At 39.5% G+C, this 14,045-nt stretch overlaps 2 protein-coding genes across 6 annotated transcripts in view; one reads left to right on the top strand and one right to left on the bottom strand.

Annotated features, from left to right (window-relative positions):
- chtopa (chromatin target of PRMT1a) overlaps positions 1 to 117 on the bottom strand; it is a 32,117-nt gene extending 32,000 nt beyond the window's left edge. Inside the window, exon 1 of the mRNA XM_062056704.1 lies at positions 99 to 117. The gene's annotated coding sequence lies outside the window, so the exon portion shown is untranslated. The remainder of the gene's footprint in view (positions 1 to 98) is intronic.
- Positions 1 to 14,045, top strand: part of smad10a (SMAD family member 10a) — an 84,369-nt gene that overhangs the window by 285 nt on the left and 70,039 nt on the right. The gene's annotated exons all lie outside the window — the stretch shown is intronic.

The raw sequence follows: 14,045 nt of genomic DNA on the forward strand, positions 1-14,045 counted from the left end.
TATCTATCATACGTTTAGCCGAGCCTCGCTTCTCCCGCCGGCGCCCACATTCCAAGCCGCATTTGGAAGTAGTAGAAGCTCGCTAAATTGTTGCTTACCTGTTTATCTCGCTGTCTCAATCTTTCCCCCGGGTTCATTCCAGGTAATGTTGCCCCTAAAGATTCCAAACCGTCTTGTTCGCGTTCAGTGTAGTTAGTGGACACCAAACCTTAGCATGTATGTATATGAGGGCGAGTGACGCATGCATGTGTACGGTAGCTGGCATGTTTAGTGCATTGCTTGTACCAAACAGACATGTGACACGCTTATTATTTTTCCTGGGGATTTGATGTGATAAAGTGGCCTTCAGCTTCAAGGCCTGTCGGGTGAACATCCAGTACAACACAGTACAGTACAGTATAGACTATTATTGTGTCTAGGAAGAGATGGAGAGCATGGATGCGGATTGTCACTACTATACAGACATCCTGCTGCTAAATGGACCTAGATTTACGTTGGTCAGTCATCTACTCCTGAAACTATCATGCAGATGTGTCATGTATAGAATATATAATAAATATCAGTGTTGGCGCTAGGAATTTTCAAAACGGGGTCCCAGGGACCCCATTTGTATGACTTGATGGGGTCCCTTGGACCCCGATTTTTAAATTCCTAGCGCCAACACTGATATTTATTTTATATTCTAGGGATGTGGGGAAAAAATCGATTCGAATTCGAATCGCGATTCTCACGTTGTGCGATTCAGAATCAATTCTCATTTTTAAGAAATTGTTTTTTTAATTTATTTTATTTTTATTTTTATTTTTTTAAATTAATCAATCCAACAAAACAATACGCAGCAATACCATAACAATGCAATCCAATTCCAAAACCAAACCCAACCCAGCAACACTCAGAACTGCAATAAACAGAGCAATTGAGAGGAGACACAAACACGACACAGAACAAACCAAAAGTATCCATCCATCCATCCATCTTCTTCTGTTTATCCGAGGTCGGGTCGCGGGGGCAGCAGCCCAAGCAGGGAAGCCCAGACTTCACTCTCCCCAGTCACTTCGTCCAGCTCCTCCCGGGGGATCCCGAGGCGATCCCAGGCCAGCCGGGAGAGATAGTCTTCCCAACGTGTCCTGGGTCTTCCCCGTGGCCTCCTACCGGTCGGACGTGCCCGGAACACCTCTCTAGGGAGGCGCTCGGGTGGCATCCTGACCAGATGCCCGAACCACCTCATCTGGCTCCTCTCGATGTGGAGGAGCAGCGGCTTTACTTTGAGCTCCCCCTGGATGACAGAGCTTCTCACCCTATCTCTAAGGGAGAGCCCCGCCACCCGGCGGAGGAAACTCATTTCGGCCGCTTGTACCCGTGATCTTGTCCTTTCGGTCATGACCCAAAGCTCGTGACCATAGGTGAGGATGGGAACGTAGATCGACCGGTAAATCGAGAGCTTTACCTTCCGGCTCAGCTCCTTCTTCACCACAACGGATCGATACAGCGTCCGCATTACTGAAGACGCCGCACCGATCCGCCTGTCGATCTCACGATCCACTCTTGTTTCACTACCAAAAGTAGTGAAACAAAAATGAATATTATCAACAACAGTATCAATATTAGTTACAATTTCAACATAGCAGTGATTAAAAATCCCTCATTGACATTATCATTAGACATTTATAAAAAATAAAAAAAAGAACAATAGTGTCACAGTGGCTTACACTTGCATCGCATCTCATAAGCTTGACAAAACACTGTCCAATATTTTCACTAAGATAAAATAAGTCATATTTTTGGTTAATTTAATAGTTCAAACTAATTTACATTATTGCAATCAGTTGATAAAACATTGTCCTTTACAATTATAAAAGCTTTTTACAAAAATCTACTACTCTACTTGCATGTCAGCAGACTGGGGTAGATCCTGCTGAAATCCTATGTATTGAATGAATAGAGAATCGTGTTGAATTGAAAAAAAAAAAAGATTTTGAATCAAATCGTGACCCCAAGAATCGATATTTAATCGAATCGTGGGACACCCAAAGATTCACAGCCCTAATATATTCTATACATGAAATATCAGAACATTTTTGGGGTCCCACTTTTTTGTAACCATTTTGAAAACAAATGATAAATGTATGCATTATCCTGTTATATCTCACATTCTATATTGTGTTTTGGAAAAGGTTGTCATAAACGTTACTTAATTCATTCAAAACATATTACAAAAGAAAACACCTTTTTATGCATACGTAAATGTATTCAGTTATAAACATTCATTCACTTTCTTCTTTCCTTCATGGATCTAAACTTTTAACCTGACTCTGACCGGGGTCACCCACATCTGCGGTCCTGTCCAAGGTTTCTCATATTCATTCACATTGACATCCCACCGGGTTGTGAGTTTTTCCTTGCCCTTTTGTGGGCTCTGAACCGAGGATGTCGTCGTGGCTTGTGCAGCCCTTTGAGACACTTGGGATTTAGGGCTATATAAATAAACATTGATTGATTGATTGACTCTCGCCGGATCCTTATAGTTCACTGAGCTCCACACAAAGATCTGGGCTCGAAGGCAATGCAAACTCCTTCAAGATAGCAAAATATAATGAACCAATCAGGATCGCCGGGCGGGATTTCATAGATGTGACGTAGCGCCGAAGCGAATGTTTGATTCAAACAACAATGGCGGCACGCAGCGAGGAGTCGTGTGCTGACATATTTTCCTTGCTCAAACGACATTGATCGTCTACTGACATTGCTGCGTTGTTTCACTAAAAGTTCTCAAACTTTTCGCTCTGTCGTTATCCAATATGTCGGCTGTTCTGTTTTGGATTTTCCAGCGTCGCTACCATCAGCGTCACGGGTTGATTTCGATGTGAGTGGTTGAAATAGCACGTCATTCAAGATAACGGACATGTGGTTTATCCAATCACATACAATTTTTTTTTTTTTTACAAGGCCCCGCCTTCTGAAATACATCTCCTATTGAGAAGTCCCAGATCCTTCTGTGGAGCTCAGAGAACTACAAGGTTCTGGCGAGAGTCAGGTTACCCAGGGACCCCATCAAGTCATACAAATGGGGTCCCACAGTAAATTTTTGGGGTTCCACTTTTTTGTAACCGTTTTGAAAAAAAATGATAAATGTATGCATTATCCTGATGTATCTCACATTCTATATTGTGTTTTGGAAAAAGGTTGTCATAAACGTTACTTAATTCATTCAAAAAATAATAAAAAAAAACAACACATTTTTATGCATACGTAAATGTATTCAGTTATAAACATTCATTCACTTTCTTCTTTCCTTCATGGATCTAAACTTTTAACCTGACTCTCGCCAGATCATTGTAGTTCGCTGAGCTCCACACAAGGATCTGGGCTCGAAGGCAATACAAACTCCTTCAACATAGCAAAATATAATGAACCAATCAGGATCGCCAGGCGGGATTTCATAGATGTGACGTAGCGCCGAAGCGAATGTTTGATTCAAACAACAATGGCGGCACGCAGCGAGGAGTCGTGTGCTGACATATTTTCCTTGCACAAACAACATCGATCGTCTACTGACATTGCTGCGTTGTTTCAGTAAAAGTTCTCGAACTTTTCGCTCTGTCGTTATCCAATATGTCGGCTGTTCTGTTTTGGATTTCCCAGCGTCGCTCGCTTCAGCGTCATGGGTTGATTTTGATGTAAGTGGTTGAAGTAGCACGTCATTCAAGATAACGGACATGTGCTTTATCCAATCACATACAATTATTTTTTTTTTTTACAAGGCCCCGCCTTCTGAAATACATCTCCTATTGAGAAGTCCCAGATCCTTGTGTGGAGCTCAGAGAACTACAAGGTTCTGGCGAGAGTCAGGTTACCCAGGGACCCCATCAAGTCTTAAAAATGGGGTCCCACAGTAAATTTTTGGGGTTCCACTTTTTTGTAACCGTTTTGAAAACAAATGATAAATGTATGCATTATCCTGATACATCTCACATTCTATATTGTGTTTTGGAAAAAGGTTGTCATAAATGTTACTTAATTAATTAAAAAATAATTTTAAAAAACCCACATTTTTATGCATACTTAAATGTATTCAGTTATAAACATTCACTTTCTTCTTTCCTTCATGGATCTAAACTTTTAACCTGACTCTCGCCAGATCCTTGTAGTTCGCTGAGCTCCACACAAGGATCTGGGCTCGAAGGCAGTGCAAACTCCTTCAAGATAGCAAAATATAATGAACCATTCAGGATCGCCGGGCGGGATTTCATAGATGTGACGTAGCGCCGAAGAGAATGTTTGATTCAAACCACAATGGCGGCACGCAGCGAGGAGTCGTGTGCTGACATATTTTGCTTGCACAACAACATCGATCGTCTACTGACATCGCTGCGTTGTTTCAGTAAAAGTTCTCAAACTTTTCGCTCTGTCGTTATCCAATATGTCGGCTGTTCTGTTTTGGATTTCCCAGCGCCGCTCGCTTCAGCGTCACGGGTTGATTTCGATGTGAGTGGTTGAAGTAGCACGTCATTCAAGATAACGGACAAGTGGTTTATCCAATCACATACGATGATTTTTTTTACAAGGGCCCGCCTTCTGAAATACATCTCCTATTGAGAAGTCCCACATCCTTTTGTGGAGCTCAGCAAACTACAAGGATCTGGCGAGAGTCAGGTTACCCAGGGACCCCATCAAGTCCTAAAAATGGGGTCCGACAGTACATTTTTGGCGTCCCACTTTTTTGTAACTGTTTTGAAAACAATGTATGCATTATCCTGTTATATCTCACATTCTATATTGTGTATATTGGAAAAAGGTTGTCATAAACGTTACTTAATTCATTAAAAAAATAATCCAAAAGAAAACAAATGTTTATGCATACGTAAATGTATTCAGTTATAAACATTCATTCACTTTCTTCTTTCCTTCATGGATCTAAACTTTACAGCTGCCGGTAGTTTTTTCTATATTTGTATTTAATAAGTTGTAGGTGTATTTATTTCAGTATAAAAGTGTAAAACATTTTTTGCTTCGGTAATGAAATGATGATAATGCTGTGCCAGGGCATACATGTATTATTTTTTTAACGCTTAAATCTCTAGAGTCTGCATCAACTTCAGATCTATCCGTCAATTCTACGTTTTTGTTTTTTTGTTTCTGATCAGGGTCTTATGCTGCCGATTCCGATAGCAATCTTCAAGCCGCTTTCTGACCGTCTCTTCAGGATGTGCCGTTTTGTGGGCGGTCTTATTTATGTGCCTACAGCGTCCGACTACAATGGCGGAATCTGCCAAAGTTCTTCGTGTAAATCTCTACCATATATGAAAATATTCGCTGACATCACCCTTGGGAAAAACATCACAATTGGGGCAAATGAAGTATGGAGGAAGGCAAGATTGTTTTATAAATATCACCGCCATGCCACCATGGTTTGAAATTTCAAAATTTCGCAACTTACGCAGATCATAAATACTAAAAAACAAGTACTAGTCTACCCCAGGGCAGCTTGGTCTACAAAGTAGCTTACCACCACCAAAGTGTGACTGTGGAGTGAATGAAGTTTAAAGTTAAAGTACCAATGATTGTCAATGAATGATGAGTTCTCACTTCTCTGCGAGTGCTTTGAGTTTCTAGTGTATAGAAAAGCGCTATATAAATCTAACACATTATAATTATTATTACCAATAGGTAAGACAAGTTAGTTTTTCATAATAGGTCCTTTTTAACTATCGTTATATTGTGATAATGCATGTCAATGACACATTTGACCTGTGGCCAACAAATTTGACAGCGACAAGCGACCAAACGCGTCCTCAATACAATGTAGCATTCTTGCGAGCGGCTAACGTCCCTCCACAATGCAAAGCCACTTCTGAGTCAGCAATCCTCACCTCCATAGTAAACATATTACACTACCCATCATAGGAGGATATGCTAACCACTAACCACAAGCTAGAGCTCTTGAACATAAACAAAGTTTGGCGGATTGATACAAATATCCAAAGTAATGATACTTAGTCATTATATGGTCGATACTACAGTGATTAGCTCAATATTTTTAAATATCAAATTATCTTTTGTCATTTTTGTTATTGTTAACAAACACAGGAAGTAAGTCCATGGACACTGTAGGTATTTAAGGGCAAAAAGTAAAAGATTTAAATCAGTGCCACTAGTAGGATTTAATTAAAATATTGAATTGATATTGTTACACCGCCATTCTGTGTTTTTGTCTGATTATAATTATGATCAAAAATTGAAGCATTCAGGGTTTTTTCTCCCTCAAAGCCCCCATGTGTCCATGGAATTACTTCCTATCTTAGCGATTACCATGTCTACTCCTGTTGTACTCTTACTTAGTGTGAAAGGGTAACCTCATCCTCCAGTGATCCAGTGATAATGATACATGATACTGATACTTAAATGCTGTTTATTTGGCACAATGGAAGTGATGATTATTATTATAGCAAGTGGCTCCACAGTGAATATGGAGATACACAGTTAACTGCGAGCTGCCATGTCAGTCGAGGGACTAAAAATAAATAAAATATCAGCCAGAGGGGATCAGCTTTTGTGATCGGCATTGAAAGGCATTAATCGGCAATGGCAATCACATACTTTTTTATGAAAATTGGCCGATCGATCGGCACAATCTTGGTTAAGATGTAAACCGATTATTACACGTCTGCGTATATACAGTAAAATAAATACATATAGTGGAAACTGCTTAAAGGTGCCATATGTAGTAATGTGACCAGAAATGGTACTGCAATCACGGTCAAACTTCTGTAGTCCCCTCCCACTCTCCATAACTGAGGTTGCCAGATACGCAGCCGAATCGGAAACCTACTCCAAGGAACGTCAAATGGCAATCGATGAGTCATACACTGTAGGGTTCTCTTGTTTATGCTACTTGCAAGATAGTTTACTAAGTAATTATGCCACATTTTACTGATGTCGATTAGCCAAATGTATTTGTAAAGTTACGCAGCAATATTTTAATCGGGAGTCGGGACAGATTGTTGGCATTACCCTGCTAAAATGTCTAGTTTGACTGTATGGACCACCATCGAAATATATTATATATAACAATATATAATATATTATACATCGCATAGGCCTACTTTGATGGCAAGCCAAGGCCAACAGTAAAATTACCGCCACATTTCGTTCAGCATAACTCCATGTTGCATCCAACCTGACGCATTCTCTTCCATTTACGCACATCACCGTCTTTCAGTGTAGAGTGCAATTTTATGAGCCAACCCACATCACGCAAAAACAACGTTACGCATAAATCATATAGCCTACTACCATGTCAATACGCAAAGTAGAAAATCATTACATGTAAAGCATTATATTGTGCCAAGCAAATACCACCCCATATGTGCCTGATGCACATACAGTACCAGAAACCGCTATTTGCCGTGCTAATGTTGCAACCCATTTCCTCAGCGTATCAGCATATTGAGAACGAAATAGGCACTGTCACTACCCATATCCACATAGGTTTTATTTGTCGAAAATATATTTTGCCCTGTCAGTTGGATGACACATCGACATACAGGCTAACGGGCATATTTTTCCCCCGTTAGCCTATATGTCGATGTGTCATTGACCGGGAGAGCATGCTAAAAGCATTACACTAGTGTGATGGTGCTTCGCTCCTAAGCATTTGTTGCACGAACACACTAGCTTTGTTAGACAAGATCATAGACGGTATTGGACAATATAGTTTACATACGAAATGTCCATTTCCATTTATTACAAATAATAAGAAAACGTAAATGCCTGACTTACCTACCAAGGAGAAAATTAGCAAGTTTGGCGTCAGATGAAAAAATCTTCTCCGTCTACAATCGTCTTTATCTTTCAAAGTCATCTCCAATACAAATTCTTGTTTTGTTCCTGGCTTTGTCATGAATAAGTTGAGAATTGTAACGAATTTTGAACAGTTTTTCTTGGCATTTGAAAGCGTGTGTCAAACTCGGTCCAACTGTTGCAATCATAAAACCTTTATTAATTGGGAAAGCTCTTACTCTTCACTTACTTTACTTATGTAACATTCTTTACTGTCATTCTCGTGTAACAATAGGTTAACCAATAGGAAAGCGGTTCTCACAATAAATAATTGTATTGCTGTGTTTGGGAGGCAAGTGTTTTCTCATTAATACTAAATAAAGCTTTTTTTTTTTTTTTACAGTGTGCATTCTGCAGATTACCGTTAGTTGATAGATAAATAGATAGATAGTACTTTATTGATTCCTTCAGGAGAGTTCCCTCAGGAAAATTTAAACTTGTTATTACTTCAAGATTCTGCTCAGAGGAAAACAGTAATTAATGCAAACTATGACAGTATAAATTAATTAACTAAAAATGTGGTTTGATAAAAACAAACTATATTTGAATCTATGAAAAACTAAAACAATGTTATTTATCCATCCATCCTTCGATTTTCTACCGATTGTCCCTCTCGGAGTCACAGGGGGTGCTGGAGCCTATCCCAGCTGCATTCGGGCGGGTGGCGGGGTACACCCTTGACAAGTAGCCACCTTATCACAGCAATGTTATTTAGAAAAATTATATATATATACTCAGATATATATATACTGCAGATTAGATTAAGAATAATTTATTGGAAAAAAGCTTTGATTTATATTATGTTGCTTCAATTAATCGTTTGAGTGTAACTAATAAGAATTGATAAAATACATACCCGCATGGAGTTCCAAGAACTTTAAATATGCAGACATAGTTTCCACCCGCGCACTGCATGGAGCGCACATGAGAGCGGTGGTGTGTGGGTGCTGTGATCTGTGTGGCGGGGAACAACAAAGAGGTTTTTGCATTTTTTCCCCTCAATGACACATGTTAAAGTCCAAGCTTCAATGTTGATGATGTGCATTTACAGTATTAGAAAACAAGAACGAAGATTATAGCAAGCAGAAGGAAAATCTTTGATATTTCAACTACTTCCCCCAAAATACACTTTGAGGTTTTTAAGTATGTTCTGTTTGATTACTCGATTAATCGAACAAACTAATGGATAGATTACTGGATTATAAAAAATAACTGCTGCAGCCGTAGTGTAGATATTGACATAGTACAAGAAAACCAGCTTCAAAATGAGTTTGAAACCACATATGAAATAAATTCAAGACATTCTCAATCTATACTCTGTACTGTTCTATAGCGCTAACAAATTTGAGTTATTGTATTGGCAGTATGGGGAAATAATTATAAAAACACTCTTAATTCTATAACGATACTACAGAAAAGATCAGTTAGAATAATAATACTAAAGGGTGGCGACAGGGAACATGTCCGCCCTGAGATCGGTAGGTTGGAGTTCAAATCCCAGCCGAGTCATACCAAAGACTATAAAAATGGGACCCATAACCTCCCTGCTTGGCACTCAGCAACATAGGGTTGGAGTTGGGGGTTAAATCACCAAAATGATTCCCGGGCGCGGCGCCGCTGCTGCCCACTGCTCCCCAAGGGGATGGGACAAATGCAGAGGACAAATTTCACCACATCTAGTGTGTGTGTGACAATCATTGGTACTTTAATCTTTAATCTTTAATATAAATTATTTGTTCATTAAATCCACAATATTGAAATCATAGCTCTTGTACATTTCCAAACAGCTAAAGTGATGTTCAAAGCAAACAACAATAAGCTATGAGGACAACCTTAGTTGCAAGCAGGTGACCTAGAAGAGGCAATTCTGGTTCTGACTTGGTGGGCAAGTATTACATATGGTCACAGTTTGTTCAGATCCAGTAGCACAGATATTGGCGTTTTATCAATATTTAGGCACTGATATACAAGCCAGATGTAAATAGTCTGCCGCTCTCTGGTGTCAATCACATCACTCAGCAGCTCATTATTACTGTAGTTACACTGAAGTGTGAGCTGCTTCATTGTATTGTTGTGACTTTGCTTTTCAGGCTTGAATGACAGTTTGCATTGTGTTTGTCTCCAGACACTATTGAACCATCAACCTGAGAGTTTCATATTTAAAAGAAAAATGTGTTCGTAATGAAAGATGCCCATCCACTGGTCACCATAGCAGACTACCGGTACTCAACAGCTTTTAACAACTGTGGTTTTCACTTTTCAAACGAGTCTGTCATGCAATTCAATAACAATTTGGGGATTTAAATAGCTTTTGCTTAAAGGACAAACTGCACTGCAAGAGCCTATCATTCACAGTCCTTAAGTGAGACAAGAACAAACATCTTTCATTTTTTGTGCAGAAAACAGCTAGTATGAGAATAAACAATGAAGCTAATGGGATACATCTATTCCACCGAAAAACCTTCTAAAAATCACTCCATTTGCAAGCTGTGACCTATGATAACGGCGGTATAGTAGCTACTGCAGCTTTTGACCCACTGAACTAGTAGTCTGCGTTGGTAAAAGTTTATGCTAGATTAGACATCATGTATAGCACTTTTATAGCAGAAGGTTGTGGCTGTAAATCGAGAAGTCCAGATTGGACTACTGTAATGCCCTCTTGTGGACTAAATTAGTCACTCCTTCACAAGTCGCGGTTAGTACAAAGTGCAGTTGCTCGCCTCCTTATTAATGCTCCAAAACGTGCCCATATTACCCTGGTTATCTTTGCTCTCCATTGGCTTCCAGTATGTTTTAGAATATATGTCAAAATCTTTATTTTTGTATTTAAGGCCATCAGGGGTCTGGCCCCAGCATACTTGGATGTAGGGCTGGGCGATATATCGATATACGCGATATATCGCGGGTTTGTCTCTGTGTGATATAGAAAATGACTATATCGTGATATTGGAGTATACGTTCTCACGCAGTTGCTTTTAGCTGCGGACATTACACTGCAGGCTCTTCCCACTCTTTCTTGTCTGTCCGTCTCACAGACAGCAAGCGCACCTTCTTACATACGTCACATACTGTCACGTCATACGTATACGCCCTCGCACAGCAGAGAGGTAGCAGCATGGCTGAAGTTAGCTGTGGTGCGAGTGGTAATACGAGAGAAAGAAGGTGCGAATCTGGTAACAAATGAAGGAAGAATTAATTCCCAAGAAAAACAGCAGGAGGTCCATTGTCTGGCGGTGGTTTGGCTTCAAGTGGGAATATGTCGAACAGACAACCGTAATTTGTCAAGTGCGGGGAAAAAGCATTGCTACAAAAAGTAGCATCACTGCTAATTTGTAGCATCATTTGAAAAGTCACCTGCTAGAGAATGAAGAGTGCTTACTCCGCATGTCAACATCTCCATTCGGTGCCACACGCCCACACCATCAAAATGCCGCAGCAAACATTTCCAGATCAACACCGTATGAAAAAAATAGTCAACAACAAAAGAGATAACGTCCGCAGGAACCTACCACATAGCGAAGGACCTACACTATTTGATTTCCTATTATGCAGCTAATTTTTATTTGACACTTATTGAAATATCTTGTGTGACAGCATGTACATTACTTTATTTGTTTGAAACTATTGTAGTGGCGTTCTGTACAAAAAGCGCACTTTAATTTAGTGTTGTTTTGATTTGTCATCTTAGAGACATCATGCACAAAAGTGCACTAATAGCTTGTTTTAAAATGACTGACAATTTTGCACTTTCTGTTTTGGAAATGACATGAATTTTTGTGCCACTCCTTGATAACTGTTTAATGAATACACTTTTGGTAAATTGACTTAGTTGTGATTTCCCTCTCTGCATGAAAGTTTGAAAGTAGCATACATTAATGCAGTATGAACAAGAATGTTTTAATGTAGACACATAGAATCATCATACTGCTGTGATTATATGCATCAAGTGTTCATTCAAGGCTAAGGCAAAATATCCAGATATATATCGTGTATCGCGATATGGCCTAAAAATATTGAGATATTAAAAAAAGGCCATACACTTGGATGACATTTTAACTGTTCGCCACACACCCAGGAATCTGCGCTCACTTTTGCACACATCTTTGCAAGTACTAAGCACTATAATAAAAAAATGAGGTGATCATTCTTTTACCGCATCTGCACCCAAGTTATGGAACACACTCCCTCCTGAGTTGTGAGCCATTACAGAGCTGGAAGTTTTTAAATCTCAACTGAAAACATGCTTGTTTAAATTGCCTTTTAACAAACAATTGCCGTAAATGTTTTTAGGTATGAAACATTTTTAAACTGTTTTAATATATTTTTACTTGCTTTTAACTTACTTGTCATGTAAAGCACTTTGTGCATCATTGTGATGTTGTGAGGCGCTGTACAAATAAACCTTGCTTGATTGATTGATTGATTGATTGATTGATTTATTGAGGTTGGTCAACTTTGAAATTTCTTGTTTAGCAGTGAGCAATACTGCTTCATAATGTTAAGGGCCTGAATTACTAAATGTTTGCGTGTACTAAAACATGCAAACTTGATAGCACACGCAAAGCTGATCTACTAAACGTGTGTAAAGTGGATTGCCTCTCTAAGGGGAGCAGAATAAGTCGTGCAATCCATTTTGCGCCTCTGTCTTTATTAATATGCAGTATATATGCTGATCATTAAAACGATCATTAAAATACTGGAACGAGAAAATGCAAATATAAATATTCAGCACGCGTAAAGTCATGTATCAACACTCACCACCGTTTTGCGAGCACTATTTTGCGTTTTATTTAGCACGTTTCAAAAGGACGCACAAACTGACGTGGCTGTGAGAGAGGAGTGTTCGCGCTACAAAGACGGTGGACAGAGAATATTCCTTCCCACGTGTACGTTTCAACATATTTGGACAGTCAGAAATAAAAAATATTAGACGTATTGTCTACTCAGCAACACTCTCTTATAATTTTTATTGCTGCTGGATGACTTAAGGCAGTGGTCCCCAACCACCGGGCCGGTCCGCGGACCGATTGGTACCGGGCCGCGCAAGAAATAAAAAATAAAAAAAATTGTTAATTTTTAAAAAAAAATTAAATCAACATAAAAAACACAATATATACATTATATATCAATATAGATCAATACAGTCTGCAGGGATACAGTCCGTAAGCACACATGATTGTATTTCTTTATGAAAAAAAATAAATAAATAGATACGCTGCACGGCTGCTTCTAAAATGCCCATAAAAAGTGGTAGATGTCACCTGCTTGTTTGAAAACATAGCATAACGCCACAAGTAAATGGGTTATACTTGTATAGCGCTGTTCTACCTTCAAGGTACTCAAAGCGCTTTGACACTATTTCCACATGCACCCATTCACACACACATTCACACACTGATGGTTAGAGCTGCCATGCAAGGCCCTAACCACGACCCATCAGGAGCAAGGGTGAAGTCAATCAATGTTTATTTATATAGCCCTAAATCACAAGTGTCTCAAAGGGCTGCACAAGCCACAAGTGTCTTGCTGAAGGACATAACGGACATGACGAGGTTGGTAGAAGGTGGGGATTGAACCAGGAACCCTCAGATTGCTGACACAGCCACTCTCCCAACCGCGCCACGCCGTCCCCAGTAGGTGCATGATAACATGTATGTGTAATAAAGGAGCGTGTCTCTTTGGTGATGATCCGTGTAGTACATGCAAAATCCTCATTTAAATAAGGCGGTCTGCACCACTTTTGAATTGCACACGCAGTCTTAGTGACTCACACACAATACGCCCACTAGTAGTACATGCACACTCTTTTATAGATTGCACTCGCTGTTTAGCACAAGGTATTTGGATCTTAGTAAATCAGGTCCTTAGTTCTTCACTCGAGCTGGATCTGCTTATCACTCAGGTTCTAAAACTTGTAGCTCATGGACTTTTTGAAAACATTTAATGGAAGCTGCTATAAACACATAAAACCAAAAGGAGGAAATAATGAATGAAAAACATAGATGTCTTACGACAGGAGGCAAGGCTGCACTGGGAGACTGCTGAGTAATGAGGAGCAGGTGATCAGGAGACACAGGGTTTGTGTGCAAAGACAGCTGCTGGTCAGGTGAAGGAACATTCTGGGATGGGAGGAGAATCACATATGATTCAAATGAAAAAGAAAATAGTGAATGTCACAATTCAAACATATCTCTTATTTTAAAATA

The sequence above is a fragment of the Entelurus aequoreus genome, linkage group LG08 (assembly GCF_033978785.1).
Source record: "Entelurus aequoreus isolate RoL-2023_Sb linkage group LG08, RoL_Eaeq_v1.1, whole genome shotgun sequence".
Classification (NCBI taxonomy): Eukaryota; Metazoa; Chordata; class Actinopteri; order Syngnathiformes; family Syngnathidae; genus Entelurus; species Entelurus aequoreus.